A 7298-nucleotide genomic window follows, 5' to 3' on the forward strand; every position below is an offset into this window, starting at 1 on the left:
AGGGCGACGGTTCGAGCCCGCTTAGGCCGGATTCTTACCGTTGACTAGGAGTGGTTACTGTCCCCCCTTGAGCAAGGGGGATGGGGCGTGTGGTGTGTGAGGTTCTGCCAGTACCCAGGGGTCGACGATAAGGAACACTTGCTCATGTCGGGAGGGTACCTGCTGGCGATTACGAGTCCATCACGTGATCAGGCCGTGGTGGTGAATTACATACACACACACACACACACACACACACACACACACCTGTCTCCCTTCTCACCTACGTGCCAATTAAGCTAATCACGCCCTTCACCTGTTCCCTTCACACCCTCACCTGTCCTCCATACTTGATCCTCCTCCTCCTCCTCCTCCTCCTCAACCGCAGGAAGTTAGAAGGACCGAAAAGATTTTAAATGGCGTGCTCATCGTAGAGAGTGACATTTTACGCACAATTGTAAGATTAAAGTAAGCAAAGGTCCTGGTCCAGACAAAATTACCCCTTGAATTTTAAAAGAAATCAAACATCAAATTTGTAAACCGTTCTCTATCTTATTCAATAAATCTTTAACAGCTGGAAAAGTTCCGTCGGATTGCAAACTAGCAAATGTTACACCAATGTTCAAAAAGGGGGACAAGTCTCATCCAGGAAACTATCGATCAATTAGCCTGACATCGACTGTTTGTAAGTTAATGGAGACTATCATTCGCGATAATATGGTGAAATTCTTCGAAGAATTCATGTATATTTATCTTTCCTTCCTTTGCTGCTTTGTCACCATTTCCTCCTCCTCCTCCTCCTCCTCCTCCTCCTCCATCTCATAAGCACAGTTTCACTTACTTTCCGCTCATATATATCACTCCACCTCCTCCTCGTCCTCCTCCACTTCATCTATTTCTGTCTGTGTCCCTTTTCGTCCTCCTACGTATCTTCTCTCTCTCTCTCTCTCTCTCTCTCTCTCTCTCTCTCTCTCTCTCTCTCTCTCTCTCTCTCTCTCTCTCTCTCTCTCTCTCTCTCTCTCTCTCTCTCTCTCTCTCTCTCTCTCTCTCTCTCCATTCGTCACCCTATCACACATTCTCCCTCCTCCTCCTCCTCCTCCTCCTCCTCCTCCTCCTTTATCTCTCTCCTTGTCACTTCACCTCCTCCATCCCCTTCAATTTTCCTCCCCCCCTTCCTTTACCAATCCAAGACCCTGCTCCTCCTTCACCTCCCCCCCCCCCCCCCCTTCCACACTTTTCTTCCCCCTTCCCTCCCCTTCCTTTCCTTCCCCTCCCTTTCCCTTCCCTCATCTTCCTTTCCTTCCCTCCCTCCACCCCCTCCTTCTCTCCCCCCTTTCCTTCCTCCTTCCTACATGCACTAAAAGAAAAAAAAAATGATAGGCAAAACATGTTACTGCATTCATACATTGACAAGTGATGCATTAGTATAGCCCTAAAGTGTGTGTGTGTGTGTGTGTGTGTGTGTGTGGGCGGTGTAAGAGGAGTGACATGCATTTTGGAGGGAAGGGAGGGGAGGTAGAAGGGAGGGAGGGAGACAAAAAGTAGAAATCAAAATAGGAGAAGGGAGAGAGGGAGGGCAGGAGGGGACGAAGGAAGGGAGGAAGGGAGGGAGGGTAGGGATGGAGGAAAGGAGGGAGGGTAGGGATGGAGGGAGAGAAGGAAGGGAGAGACAGGGACACAGTTATAAATCAAAACAGGTGAGAAGGCAGACGGAAAGACAGGTAAGGAAAAAAAGAAGGAAAAAAAAAAAGGAAGGAAGGTGGGCAGACATTATGGAAGAAAAGAAGGAAGGAATGGAGGAAAAAGAAATGGATGGAAGAATAAACATTTGCTATTATACTTTATCAGAGAGAGGAAGAGAGCAAACCATAAATCATAAACCAAAATCAAAATCACCACCACCACCACCACCACCATCACCTCCAGTACCAAAACAACCCAGTCAGTGCCCAGCTGCCAAGGGGGAAGGACGTGTGCCCCTTTGCTCTCCTCCTCTCACAGTGGCGTGCCTCTGGGCAGACTGAACCTCCCTCTCTATCCTCTCTATTGACCCTATAAACTGGAATCCTACGCTAGTATCCTGTAGGACTCGATATTCAGTTGATATTAAGTGATTTTTAGTATCCTACAGTCATTACGTATCCTGTAGGACTTTGACATTCCTTTCATACTGTGGTTCCTCAGTATCTTATAATCCTCACACATCCTATACGACTCTATTATCCAGTTCCATTGAGTGATTCCTTGATATCCTAAAGTTCTTACGTATCCTATAGGACTTTGATTTTTTCTTCTATTGAGTGATTCTTTGGTATCCTACAGTCCTTACGCACTCTATAAGACTCAGTTATCCTTTGCATTAGTGACTGTATGATATATTTTACAGTTCCTCAACATTAAAAGTGAATCCTTGATATCCTTCGCTCCTTACGAATCCCTGGGATACCTTGCCATCACCCTTCTCTCCTTACCCATCCCAAAGGACTCTGGTATATTCCTGAAACTTAATAGTTATTCCTTGGCATCCTTCACTTACTACGCATCCTATAGAACTCATATATCCTTAAAAGCTCCTTCGGGCATTTTTTTTATTTCCCCAAAACTCCCCAAAAAGGAAACCCTCAAAGAATTACGAGCGTTTTTTGGTCCTATTTTTCTTTTAATTGGATTCGACCTCCTTCCTCTCGCTAGTTTGTGATTTCCCTGGAGAAGGTATTTATTATCTCCCTCCTTCCTCCACCCTCCCTTCCTCCCTCACTTTCCTCCCTTCGTCCCTTTTCCCTCTTTCCGTCTTGTCCTCCCTCCCGCCCACGCGCCTCCTCTTCCTCCTCCGCCTCCCATCAACAGGTAAGAGCAAAAGAAATTATATGTACACCTGGGGAAGGGGTAATTAGATCCTCCTCCTCTTCGTTTTTTTTTTCATATTTTTTTCTTTTTCTTCTTTTTCTTTTATTTATTATTTTTTTTCTCTTTTTTTTCCTTCTTTTTCTTCTTTTTTTCTTCTTGCTTCTTCACCTCCTCGTTTTATATACTTTCCTGGTTTTTTTTCTTCTCATTCTTTTTCTTCTTCTTCTTCTTCTTCTTCTTCTTCTTCTTCTTCTTCTTCTTCGTCATCATTTTGTTATTATTATTATTATTGTTATTATTATTATTATTATTATTATTATTATTATTATTATTATTATTGTTATTCCTCTTCCTCTTCCACTTTATCTTCTTCTTCCTCTTCCTCTTCCTCCTCCTCCTCCTCTGCTTATATATTTCCTTGCTCACGCTTCTCCATTATCCTAACATCCTCTTGTCGTTTCCTCCTCCTCCTCCTCCTCCTCCTCCTCCTCCTCCTCCTCCTCCTCCTCTTCCTCCTCCTCCTCCTCCTCTTGCATGACAGAAAACCCATTTAGCTTAATGAAGGAAAGACAAAATTCATCGACATTCCTCTCCTTTTATTTTCCTATTTCTCTTTTCTCTCCCCTTCCTTCTTTGTTCCCTCGTTCTATATCTTTTTTTTTATTTAGCTTCCCCTTTTCTTTTCGTTTTCTTCCTTTTCCTCTTTTCCCTTCCCTTTCTCCTTCCTTCCTTCATTCTTCATCGTCCTTTTCTTTTATTTATTTCTCTTCCTCTTTTTTCCTTCATTCTTCCCCTACCTCTTTTCTCTTTCTTCTTCTTCCTCTTATTTTCCTTCTTTCTTCCTCTTTTCTTTCCACATATTTCCTCTTCCTCTTTTCTTTCCTATTCCTTCCTCTTTTCTCTCGCCTTTCTTCTTTCTTCCTTCGTTCTTTATCTTTCTTTTCTTTAATTTATTTATCTTCCTCTTTTTTCTTTTTCTTCCTCTTCCTCTTTTTTACTTCATTCTTCCCCTACCTTTTTTCTTTTCTCTTTCTTCTTCTTCCTCTTATTTTCCTTCACTCTTCCTCTTTTTTTCCACATTATTTCCTCCTCCTCTTTTCTTTCCAACTCCTTGCTCTTTCCTCTTTCTGTTTTATTTTCTCTTGTTTTATTCATCTTCCTCTTTCGTTTCCTTTCTCTATCTGTTCCTTATCTTTATTATCTTTTTTTAATCTCTACTTTATCTTATCTTCCTTCCTTCTTTCCTTCCTTCCTTCCTTCCTTTTTTCCTTCCTTCCTTCCTTTTTTCCTTCTTTCCTCCCTTCCTTTTTTCCTTTTTCCTTCCTTTTTGATCCTTTACATCTTTCCTTTCCTCAGTCTTTTCTTGCTCTCCTCTTCTTCCTCTTCCTCTTCCTCCTCCTCCTCCTCCTCCTCCTCCATAATCAGGCACACTTAATTAAGGAGCGAATACCTGCATGTAACAAGGCATCAGCATCTCTCTCTCTCTCTCTCTCTCTCTCTCTCTCTCTCTCTCTCTCTCTCTCTCTCTCTCTCTCTCTCTCTCTCTCTCTCTCTCTCTCTCTCTCTCTCTCTCTCTCTCTCTCTCTCTCTCTCTCTCTCTCTCGTCACTGTCGCATGCTGTAATAAGTTAAACGTCAATTCCAAAAGACGACGGGCCATTAAAAATAATGAACCAACTCGTTAATTTGGACAAAAAACTTAATAAGACGCGACACCAGACACTTCTTGCCCCTGTTTTTTGTCTCCCTCTCCCTCCCTCTCCCCCTCTCTCTCTCTCTCTCTCTCTCTCTCTCTCTCTCTCTCTCTCTCTCATCTGTCGGTCTCTTCTTTTTCCTGTTCTATTTTTTTCTCAGTCAGTCACTCTTACTCACTCACTCACTCACTCACCAGTCTGTCAATCTCTCACTCATTCACCAACTCACTCATTCACTCACCCACTTCTCTTTCTGTCGGTCTCCCTTTCGCTCACTCATCCATCACTCTGTCGGTCTATTTTTATTTTATTTTATTTTTGTTCCATTTCTTCCTACCTGGAGAAACTTTTATTCGAGCAAGAGTTATTGGCGGGTCTAAAAATATTCCAGAGGTTCTTGTCCTTTACCATCTGTGTTCTATTATTAACTGTCTCTTCCAATATTACCTGAGTTTTCTAACAAGTTTTTTTTTAATATTTCTTGTTTTCTAATATAACCTGCGTTGCTAATATTGTCTGTATTATAATATTACCCGTGCTGTATAATATTACCGACGTTTTCTGATGTTGCCTGTTTTCTAATACTTCTTGTTTTATAATATCCCGGCGTTGTCTAACATTGCATCCATTGCTTATGTTAAAATGTTTCCGGAACTAACAGTTAAATTCATTTAATTTTCTACTTGGATAAACAACTCTACGAGGAAAGGTAATTTGCTAGTTTAAACTATAAAAGTAACCTGTCACTCTTTCACCTTTCTCATATTACCTGTGCGATATATCTATCACCTGTGTGTTTTAATATCACTTGTTTTTTCTACCTGGAGTTTAAGTAAAGCCAGAGTCTGGCGCATAATATCACGATTTTTTTTATCCTATTGAAATTGAGTTAAACACATTGGAAACACCGTATGTCATTAAGGTTTTGAATGACACCTTTTTTTCTCTGGCGTAAATTTAAATGCCCTCCCGGGTGGTATATTAATACCTCGCTCGTGGGCGTGTCACACGTACCTTATTGTGGGACACACGATTCAGTTTATCACATTGTTCCAGCGAATTCAATGAAGTGATCACACACCAATGACTAGAGCAGCTCCTGCACCCTCGGCACAGCCTCAGTCCAAAGTTTGCGTAAAGCTGGGGGCCACAACTCTCACGTCACCTCCACGAAAGAGCAACAACATAACTCGTGCCCGGATGGTGAAGGCTCGCGGTGTTTCATCGAAAGGGGAAAAGGAAGAAACGAAGAACCACATAAGCATGCATTTGGACTATGAAAGCCGGGAAATCATTCACCATGTTTAAAGACATCGCAGCCACGGTAAAGGGTGCCTCAAAGGAAAGACACAGGATCCTAATGAGTGCCGCCACGCTAAGGTGTGGGCTAAGGGCCAGTTCGACAGTCCAACACAGGGTCATTGTAAGCGCCCCAACCAGACTGTCTTCTCCACAATGGAAAAATGGTTCGTTATTTCTTCTCAATACCAGATACTAATGAGCTTTCCTGCAGAGTTTCCTAAAATTTCCTCCTTTTTATAGCAAAGCCAAACACTACACAAGGAATTTTCGTCGTATTTTGTGTTTGGTTGGGCAGCTTACAAACTTGCTGTACTGGACTGTAGAACTGGCCCTAAATGTGTGAAGACTAAACATGCCGGCTACTTGAGGGTGAGATTTGCTACCCAGGTGACGGTGCTGGAGCTACAAGCAAGCCGCCTGCTGGCACGCGTATTTGGGACATATGAGTACATAGACAAAGGGCTACACATCCACGACAAAACATAGGAATTATTGAAGAGTTACACCACACAAAAGCAAGAGAAAATCAAAAGCCATTGGCAGTAGAAGTGAAGACTATGCAGCAGGAGAAAGAGTGAAAAAGACAACAACAATGAATTTAGAAATATATTACTTACACGTCCTTTCTCCACTCTTAGTTTTGTCGCATGCGTTTGTGTGTGTTCGGGTTTCTTACCTGGAGGAAGAATGATGCAAGAAAATTAATAATGGTGATAATAATAATAATAATAATAATAATAATAATAATAATAATAATAATAATAATAATAATAATAATAATAATAATAATAATAATAACAATAATAATATCTTCGTTTAGTTACGAGGCATATAAGAGAAATATAGAAGAAATGCCGAGATGAAGAAGTAAAATGATAAAAAAAAATAGACTAAGAAAAAGGAAGGAGAGGAGAGATGGATAATAGATAAAAATATATAAAAAAAAAATATGGAAAGAAAGGAAGGAGCGTAAAAATAAATCACAAGGCTGCATTCCATTAACGGTCATTGATACTAAAAATATACAAAAGTAAGGAGTAATAAAAAAGTATATTAAAGTATTGCAGGAAAAGTAATTAAAGTCATCTCTAAGTGGCTTACAGATATCCCTTAAACTTACCTCACCTTTTTTCATTTATATTCTCACTTCTTATTTTATTTGCTTTATTTTTTACTTTACTTACTTACTTTTCCTGCACGGCTTTATTGTATCTTTTTTTATTTACTTCATTCGTCACTGTTTTTATTGTTTATTTTTAATTTTCCTGAACTACTTTCCTATATCTTTTTACTCTTCCTCACTTTTATATTACTTTATTATTTTTTTATTTACTTTATTCGTCACTGTTCTTATTCAGTTCATTTTTACTTTTCCTGCACTACTTTCCTATATTTTTTTTACTTTTCCTTACTTTTCTATCTTACCTGCACTATATTTTTCCTCAAGTACATTTTTTACCGTATGTTACTTTATTTT

General features: G+C 40.4%; 1 protein-coding gene across 2 annotated transcripts in view; it reads left to right on the forward strand.

The window, feature by feature from the left end:
- The first annotated feature begins 1931 nt into the window (after positions 1-1931).
- LOC126992192 (PH domain-containing protein DDB_G0287875-like) overlaps positions 1932-7298 on the forward strand; it is a 50030-nt gene continuing 44663 nt past the window's right edge. For both annotated transcript variants that reach the window (XM_050850852.1, XM_050850853.1), the window contains exon 1: positions 1932-2826. The gene's annotated coding sequence lies outside the window, so the exon portion shown is untranslated. The remainder of the gene's footprint in view (positions 2827-7298) is intronic.

This window comes from Eriocheir sinensis, unplaced genomic scaffold (genome assembly GCF_024679095.1).
Source record: "Eriocheir sinensis breed Jianghai 21 unplaced genomic scaffold, ASM2467909v1 Scaffold415, whole genome shotgun sequence".
Lineage (NCBI taxonomy): Eukaryota > Metazoa > Arthropoda > Malacostraca > Decapoda > Varunidae > Eriocheir > Eriocheir sinensis.